This window comes from Hoplias malabaricus, chromosome X2 (genome assembly GCF_029633855.1).
Source record: "Hoplias malabaricus isolate fHopMal1 chromosome X2, fHopMal1.hap1, whole genome shotgun sequence".
NCBI lineage: Eukaryota > Metazoa > Chordata > Actinopteri > Characiformes > Erythrinidae > Hoplias > Hoplias malabaricus.
The window spans coordinates 36902488-36912479 of NC_089819.1; positions in this window are offsets into that span (position 1 = coordinate 36902488).

The following is a 9992-nucleotide window of genomic DNA, read 5'->3' on the forward strand; positions in this document are numbered from 1 at the left end:
TTAAGGGAATATTTTGTATTCCATATAAAAAATAAATAGAAACAATAATTCATTTTAATATTATTTTATTATATTTATTTATACTTTAGTCCTGAAGGATACTTTTCCCCCCTCCTGAGTATTAATTTAGTATAGCTACAGTCTCCAAATTAATTTTATTATTACTAAGTTATATATTCTATGTTTATCTTATACATTAAAAAAGGTTTTATATTGTAGAAGAAACTATCAAATGACAGTCTCTATCAGTTACAATAAGAACTGTAGGACTGGTTGTCAATGTATTTATGTGTGTGTGTGTGTGTGTGTGTGTGTGTGTGTGTTTTATTGGTCTGTTTTTAAAGCATCCTGCTGAGAATTGGCTGCTGCTAATCCTCCTCCTCACTCCACACTATCACCTCTACCACCAAGCATTATCACCTCTTAAAAGAGTACTAAGTCATTTTTACCACCAACATGTAGAAAGGAATTGTCATGAAAGTGATTGTTTTTTACTTTTCCATTTTTTCTATGTAGCACCACTCTCATGTATGGCAAGCCAAACAGGAAATATTTAATGAACTTTGATATATATAGAATGAAAGTTGATATATATGGAATGAACGCTGATATATATAGAATGAAAGTTGATATATATAGAATGAACTTTGATATATATAGAATGAAAGTTGATATATATAGAATGAAAGTTGATATATATAGAATGAACTTTGATATATATAGAATGAAAGTTGATATATATAGAATGAACGCTGATATATATAGAATGAACTTTGATATATATAGAATGAACTTTGATATATATAGAATGAAAGTTGATATATATAGAATGAACTTTGATATATATAGAATGAAAGTTGATATATATAGAATGAACTTTGATATATATAGAATGAACACTGATATATATAGAATGAACTTTGATATATATAGAATGAAAGTTGATATATATAGAATGAACGCTGATATATATAGAATGAACTTTGATATATATAGAATGAAAGTTGATATATATAGAATGAACTTTGATATATATAGAATGAACGCTGATATATATAGAATGAACTTTGATATATATAGAATGAACGCTGATATATATAGAATGAACTTTGATATATATAGAATGAAAGTTGATATATATAGAATGAACGCTGATATATATAGAATGAACTTTGATATATATAGAATGAAAGTTGATATATATAGAATGAACTTTGATATATATAGAATGAACGCTGATATATATAGAATGAACTTTGATATATATAGAATGAAAGTTGATATATATAGAATGAACTTTGATATATATAGAATGAACGCTGATATATATAGAATGAACGCTGATATATATAGAATGAACTTTGATATATATAGAATGAAAGTTGATATATATAGAATGAACTTTGATATATATAGAATGAACGCTGATATATATAGAATGAACTTTGATATATATAGAATGAAAGTTGATATATATAGAATGAACTTTGATATATATAGAATGAACGCTGATATATATAGAATGAACTTTGATATATATAGAATGAACGCTGATATATATAGAATGAACTTTGATATATATAGAATGAAAGTTGATATATATAGAATGAACGCTGATATATATAGAATGAACTTTGATATATATAGAATGAAAGTTGATATATATAGAATGAACTTTGATATATATAGAATGAACGCTGATATATATATAGAATGAACTTTGATATATATAGAATGAAAGTTGATATATATAGAATGAACTTTGATATATATAGAATGAACGCTGATATATATAGAATGAACTTTGATATATATAGAATGAACGCTGATATATATAGAATGAACGCTGATATATATAGAATGAACTTTGATATATATAGAATGAAAGTTGATATATATAGAATGAACTTTGATATATATAGAATGAACGCTGATATATATAGAATGAACTTTGATATATATAGAATGAACGCTGATATATATAGAATGAACTTTGATATATATAGAATGAAAGTTGATATATATAGAATGAAAGTTGATATATATAGAATGAACTTTGATATATATCGAATGAAGGTTGATATATATAGAATGAAAGTTGATATATATAGAATGAACTTTGATATATATAGAATGAAAGTTGATATATATAGAATGAAAGTTGATATATATAGAATGAACGCTGATATATATAGAATGAACTTTGATATATATAGAATGAACGCTGATATATATAGAATGAACATTGATATATATAGAATGAACTTTGACTGTCTCGTTTCCGAAGACTTTACTGCTATCTGTTTATTGTTGCCATGGAGGCAATCACCAGCCTCGCGGTGCGCGATTTCAAAATAAGAGCGGACAGCGCGATTGAAAAAAAAAATCATAATAAAAAAAAAACTTTTCAAAACAGCTCTCGTGCCAGAAATAGATGACCAATGGGCCTAAAAAGGCCAGGAGGCTATTTGAGTATGGGGGATATAGAATGAACGCTGATATATATAGAATGATCATGGCCAAGGACTTCCGAACCATTCTGGAGGATCATGTGCATTCAATGGTTCAAACATTGTATCCTGAAGGCGATTCCGTGTATCAGGATGACAATGCACGAATACACACAGCAAGACTGGTGAAAGATTGGTTTGATGAACACGAAAGTGAAGTTGAACATCTCCCATAGCCTGCACAGTCACCAGATCTAAATATTATTGAGCCACTTTGGGGTGTTTTGGAGGAGCGAGTCAGGAAACGTTTTCCTCCACCAGCATCACGTAGTGACCTGGCCACTATCCTGCAAGAAGAATGGCTTAAAATCCATCTGACCACTGTACAGGACTTTCTCAAGACAAATTGCTGCTGTATTGGCCACAAAAGGAGGCCCTACACCACACTAATGTATTATTGTTGTCTAAAACCAGGTGTTTTAGTTTCATTGTCCAACCCCTGTATGTCAGCCTTCATTCTATATATAACAGTGTTCATTCTATATATATCAGCTTTCATTTTATATATATCAGCGTTCATTCTATATATATCAGCGTTCATTCTATATATATCAGCGTTCATTCTATATATATCAGCGTTCATTCTATATATATCAGCATTCATTCTATATATATCAAAGTTCATTCTATATATATCAACTTTCATTCTATATATATCAAAGTTCATTCTATATATATCAAAGTTCATTCTATATATATCAACTTTCATTCTATATATATCAGCGTTCATTTTATATATATCAAAGTTCATTCTATATATATCAAAGTTCATTCTATACATATCAGCGTTCATTTTATATATATCAAAGTTCATTCTATATATATCAGCGTTCATTCTATATATATCAACTTTCATTCTATATATATCAAAGATCATTCTATATATATCAACTTTCATTCTATATATATCAAAGTTCATTCTATATATATCAGCGTTCATTTTATATATATCAAAGTTCATTCTATATATATCAACTTTCATTCTATATATATCAAAGTTCATTCTATATATATCAGCGTTCATTCTATATATATCAACTTTCATTCTATATATATCAAAGTTCATTCTATATATATCAAAGTTCATTCTATATATATCAACTTTCATTCTATATATATCAAAGTTCATTCTATATATATCAGCGTTCATTCTATATATATCAACTTTCATTCTATATATATCAAAGTTCATTCTATATATATCAACTTTCATTCTATATATATGAAAGTTCATTCTATATATATCAGCGTTCATTCTATATATATCAAAGTTCATTCTATATATATCAAAGTTCATTCTATATATATCAACTTTCATTCTATATATATCAAAGTTCATTCTATATATATCAACTTTCATTCTATATATATCAAAGTTCATTCTATATATATCAGCATTCATTCTATATATATCAAAGTTCATTCTATATATATCAACTTTCATTCTATATATATCAAAGTTCATTCTATATATATCAACTTTCATTCTATATATATGAAAGTTCATTCTATATATATCAGCGTTCATTCTATATATATCAAAGTTCATTCTATATATATCAAAGTTCATTCTATATATATCAACTTTCATTCTATATATATCAAAGTTCATTCTATATATATCAGCGTTCATTCTATATATATCAAAGTTCATTCTACATATATCAGCGTTCATTCTATATATATCAAAGTTCATTAAATATTTCCTGTTTGGCTTGCCATACTCATGAGACCAAGAATCGAGTCGCTTTGTTGCCCCTGACTGAACCAGTTTATTCATCTTAGAGGTGTTATAGATGATGGAACATAAGTGAAATGATTTGATGATCTTTAGCAAGACCATTATTGAGTGTAAAAACTGATGCTGGATGATTGGTTCTGGATCACAAGCATCACTCCATCTCATCTCAAAAAGGTTTGCCTGAGAACACAGTTCCACTGCCTCAGTGCAAACCTGGGGGCTTTTTATACCTCATGCACACACTTCTCACTGAGCTCCGTGAAATTAGGATCATTTTGTATACAAGCTGTGTGTACAAAATTGAATACCTGTGGCCTGAGTGGGTTCACCAAATTCACTAAATTCAATGCGTGTCTATAAACCCATGGAAGCATTTGTTACCCCTTAAATTAGTTTTTAGTAATCTCTGTAGTTATTACTACTGGACATTCTGATTTAGACAGTGATGTTAAAATCACTCTAGATTTCTGCTGACCCCTGTGACCACCCAAACCACACAACAGGTTAGAAAGCAGGCCTTCGGCTCTCAGTGTAAAGTTTCACACTAGCGTTTTTCCTTTGCTTTGTTCTTAAGTCTCAGACGAGTGATAATTCACAGCCTCCCCCCATAGCAGCACTTAAACACGTGGATTCATTTTAAAGAAAGAGGATATCATTTGCAGTTTTTCCTTTAACTTAGTTGAATAGACAAGCCACAATTGACTATTTTTGTACTAGAGTTTATAGTTTTAACTAGCATCATGCACATTGCATCACACATTTGGCTATTACATCAAATAGTTGTAATGTCCAAGAACAAATGTACCAAATCCAGGTTCTAGATGGCTGCTAATCCGGTTTTCAGTTATGCTAGCATAGATATGTCATATGATGCCATACAGGTTTATATTAAAAACTATATAAAAACAAGATTTGATGTGGTGTGTAATGATTTAGGAATGCTGACTTTATAATGCAAAATAGAGTATAAATGTCCTCTTCTTTCTCTAAGTGTTATAATTGTCACTGTAGTACAGAATGAAAACAGCAGACTTGAGACACCAATTTGTCTTGGCTTGGGCTTGGAGTTGAATCAAAAAAATGTTCTGAATTGAGAGTAGACACAAAAGCCTTTGATTAAGTTCCACACACACACACAATGTAGAATGAGTTTGACATCAACACACACACACAATGTAGAATTTGTACAAAAAATGCAGCATATTATTCAACTAATTTTGAGAGAAGAAAATTATATACCGTTTAGCTGAAGCCCTTTATAATTATGAATGCAAACTTTGACAGAGTTAGCTGCCTTAACTGGATTGCTAAAATCTAACAGGTCATTAACTTACATTTGTGTGCCCATAGGATAGCTGAAGATCCCTTATAATCAATACGACATTCCTAAATATGATGTGTCATTCTTTCATTTTCTGTAACTGCTTATCCAGTTCAGGGACATGGTGGGTCTGGAGCCTACCCAGAATCACAGGATGCAAGGTGGGAACACACCCTGGAGTCTTTCTCAGGGCGATGCACACTCACACATTCACACCTATGAGCACAATTTTTGAGTAGTCAAGCCACCTTGCAACATGTGTTTTGGACTGTGGGAGGAAACTTCAGCACCTGAAGGAAACCTACGCAGACAATGGGAGAACACACTAAACTCCTCACAGGCACCCAGAGCAGGGGGGCTCAATCCCATGACCCCAGGACCCTGAAGCTGTGTGACTATGACACTACCTGTTGCTTTACCGTGCCACCCATGACAAGTTATTATTATTATTATTATTATTATTATTATTATATTATTTTTTTTGTATATATATATTTAACCAACTATCTCATCAATTTCTGTCAAGATTTTAATGCCAAACCTACCCTTATATAATTGGAATATAAATAAATATCAAAATAATTTTGGGAATTGACACTTTGAATGGACTCAACTGCTATTACTCAGGATCAAAATCCAGATTCTACTATACCTGTAAATTTTCATACCTAGTCTTTGCTATCCATATTTGGGATAAGGGCAAAATGGTTTGAATTAGGGTTGGTTTTTTTTAACATTAAAAGGTTTTATGTTTGATTCTCTTCCACTGATGCCATCAGTATTGTACATGTTTGGAAATAATAGACCCTAGAATAAGAAATAATCTGATATTGCAAATGTCCAGTACATTTCCATCCCTCATCTGGGTCTACATATTCATGGAACTTTGCTCCATTGAGTATTTTTCTTCAATATGAACTTAATGACAGACTGTTAATGTTTGCTACGTTCTTACAATGCCAAAAGAGGGGATTATTTACCTTCCTTTTGGGATTAAATCCAACATACAGAAGTACGTACAGCGGGCAACAAAGGGCCCAACCCTGTTAGGAAACAGGCTCCTAGAACTATACACAGTCCAAATGAGAGGCATTTGAAGTGAAAGAAATCTGAGAGTAAGACTCAGTTGATATGCATCTTTTGTAAGCAGGTGTGTCATAACACTCATTGCTAGCCAAACAAACTTTGCTGCATAATCCATCACTGAGCAATCGCTTTCACAGCACTTCTGGGTTTATTATGCTTAGACATCAGGCGCCTAGATTTGTCCAGATTTCAGCTCAGGACTTGAATGGGTCTTGGACATGATGTGGAGAATGCAAGGTCTGCTGGTCTCTAACATGGCAAAGCAAATAAAAAGCACAATCTGACAATCATATCTCTCTACAGACAGAATAGGCAGTAAAACAGAAGCTTAGTTATTGGACACTATGAAAATAAACAACAGTTTTCAGTCTCATACGGGAGGCTTTGAAAACAGCAGGTTTCTATTTGATAAGCCGCAAAAAATAAGAACAAGACTTTCAGGATATGAAAAATAATCAGAAACTTGCACGAATTTTGGAATAAAGTAATAATATAATTTTATGAATGTGGAAAACCTCACTTGGAATACTAAAGGGATGTATTGTATTTTATTCCAAACAAATGCAGTTTTATTAATAGTGGGTAAAATTAAAATATTATCTTTTAAACACCCATTTATTATTTGTTACCAATTCCAGCTCTCGAATCAAAGTTTATCTGATGGGGATAGGTTTGATATTATGAATTTAGTTTTCTATAGTAACTAATTAAAAAAAAAAGAATCTCCTTATTTAAAATTGTTTTTCTTTGACTTCCCCTTTCCTGCTCCCTGCCTCTGTGGTCCTACCTTCAGAGTGTGTGTGCTAATCAGTTTTTGCTTTTCAAATGAAGACAATTAGTTAGACATGGGGTGGTGACCCAAGATCAACACTTTGAACGGTTAGGTTTGGCTCTAATTTCATTTGTCTATCTGAGTCTAAAGAGACAAATTAGAGGGCAGCCCGGATCCACAGGAGGTCCTTCGGATCTTGCCAGAACCTGAAAGGAGCCAGCTGCTCCAGACATGGGAAATAGTGTGAAAGCGATAGCCCGGAAAAATTGAATTACACAGTATACTCCGGGAAATACATGGCTAATGTAGCAATTAGCATTGCCTGCAGTCAGTGGGTGATAATTCTGACCTGCAGTTTGCATGATGCTAACTATTGGGCTATACACTTCTATTACTTGTTGGCAACATTAGCCTGTAGCTCCAGTGCAGATCTATAATTGGGACCATTGGGAAATAATGGAAATATGTTTTTTCTCCAAGCCAGTGCAACAAACACTCCTTATTCACTACATTGGACTATATCAAGGATGATCAGTCATTTATCTGGCTCATATAGTCATAACACAAATATCTGCATTAGTCTTTGTGTCTTAAAAAGGCAACCACATAGAAGATGTACACTTGGGGATTCCCAATAGGACCAGCTATCTCAAGTATTGGCCCTATTGTCAGGAGATGGCCAGTTTGGTTCAGAAAAGAAATGGAGCAGTCAAAATGCCCTTACAGAAAAAAGGATATAGGCAGAAAGAAAGAACATTAATACTTTTATTTGTTTATATTTCATAAAAGTTTTTTACTGTTCAGGGTCATGGTGGGTCCAGAGCCTAGAGCCATTGGACTGTTTATTTACTGCTTGAATTACCACAGAGACTCATTTGTAACTCAAATTGTTTAGTGTTGTAGCACAACAGTCTACGTTTATTTTCATGTAGTTATCAGTGTCCTGAATTTGGAATTAGTTCCACTTTAATTAAAAACTACAGCAAAAATATAAAGCTATAAAGCAGAAGTAGAGCAACATTTTCATCTCTTTACATGCTTTTCAAAGATACAGTTTCTTTTAAATCAGTTAGCGTCTTGTAAATCGGAGCAACTTTGTTTGTTTCCACATTTACAGAGTTAGGGACATATATAAACACGCAAGGACTTTCCAGCATCTGACCAGAGATTTATTTAAAAATTTTTTTGTGAATATTTCTTTCAAACCCACAGCATCAGGGCCCAGGAACTGTGAGTCAGCAACTCTACCTGTTGCACCATCAAATACCCCCCCACTCCCAAAAAAAAAAAAAAAACATGCTGCTGATGTTCATAAAACAATGCATTGACCATCCCAGAACCTCAACATTACTGAATATGTTTGTGTTCATTGGATTGTGCGAAGTTCTAAAACTAAACTTTGGTGTTGTAGCTGCAGATTTTTTTGAAACAAGTCTCCTGAATAGAATGGTACATGTAGAAAATCCAACATGAACACGCACTAAATATTCACCACATCTATCCCACTTAGTCCATTTCAGGGTTGCGGTGGTAGCCAAGCAAGGAAGCCCATGTTCTCCCCTGGCAACTTTCCATAGCTCCTCCTGGGGGATCCGAAGGCATTCCTGGGTCAACAGGGAGATAATACCTTCAGTGAGACCTGGGTTTACCTCAGGGCCTCCTTATAGTTGGCCAGGTCTGGTATACTTGCAGTGGGAGGCGTTGAGGGGGCAACATGATCAGATACCTGAACTACCTCAACTGACTCCTCTAATAAAAAGAAACAGTGACTCTACTCTGAGTTCTTACTTTAGCCATGTATCAGCAGTATATTGTTTTAAAGTTATATTTAGTTTATGAGGCCACTGTGCAATTGTCTGATAAATATATAAATATATATTTTAACAAAGTGAATATACACAAATAAACCATAACATTATAACTGCCTCCTTGTATCTACACTGACTGTCCATTAAGTATACATTGAGTTCCACTTACCTTCCAGAAAATAGTCCATTTGTTGCTCTGTATATTTTATTCTCCCCCTTTCACCCTGATTTTCAATGGTCTGGACCACCACAGGATCACCACAGAGCAAAATGGGCAGTCAGTGTAGAAACAAGCAGATGTATTATGGTTGTTCTGGGTAGATTGAATAGATCCTATGTTGTCAGGTTTTTCCTGCAGAAAAGGGCCCCCTATGAATTTTAAAGCTCATTATTTAATTTGTGAGAATAAGCCCTTCAAATTGACACAGAAATAAGAAAATTAAAAAGGATGTTTATATTGCAGCATTGTTTGGCAGGTCTTGGCATTTTCCCAAGAACCACTGCAAGGATGCTTGTCTTTGAAACATGAGAAACATGCAATAATATAGGGCAAATCACTCTCTGTTTCTCTCTATCTCTCCCACAGCCACGGTCATCCATTCTGTGGTCGCTATATTTGCCAAAAACATAGTTTGAACCCTGCTCCATCTCCATGGATGCTGGAATGGCCTCCTGGTCTCATTTGCTTAGAGAGAGAGCTTAGTATGGGGATAAGGAGGGCGAGGAGGGGTTAATGAAGACAAATGTGCTTTGT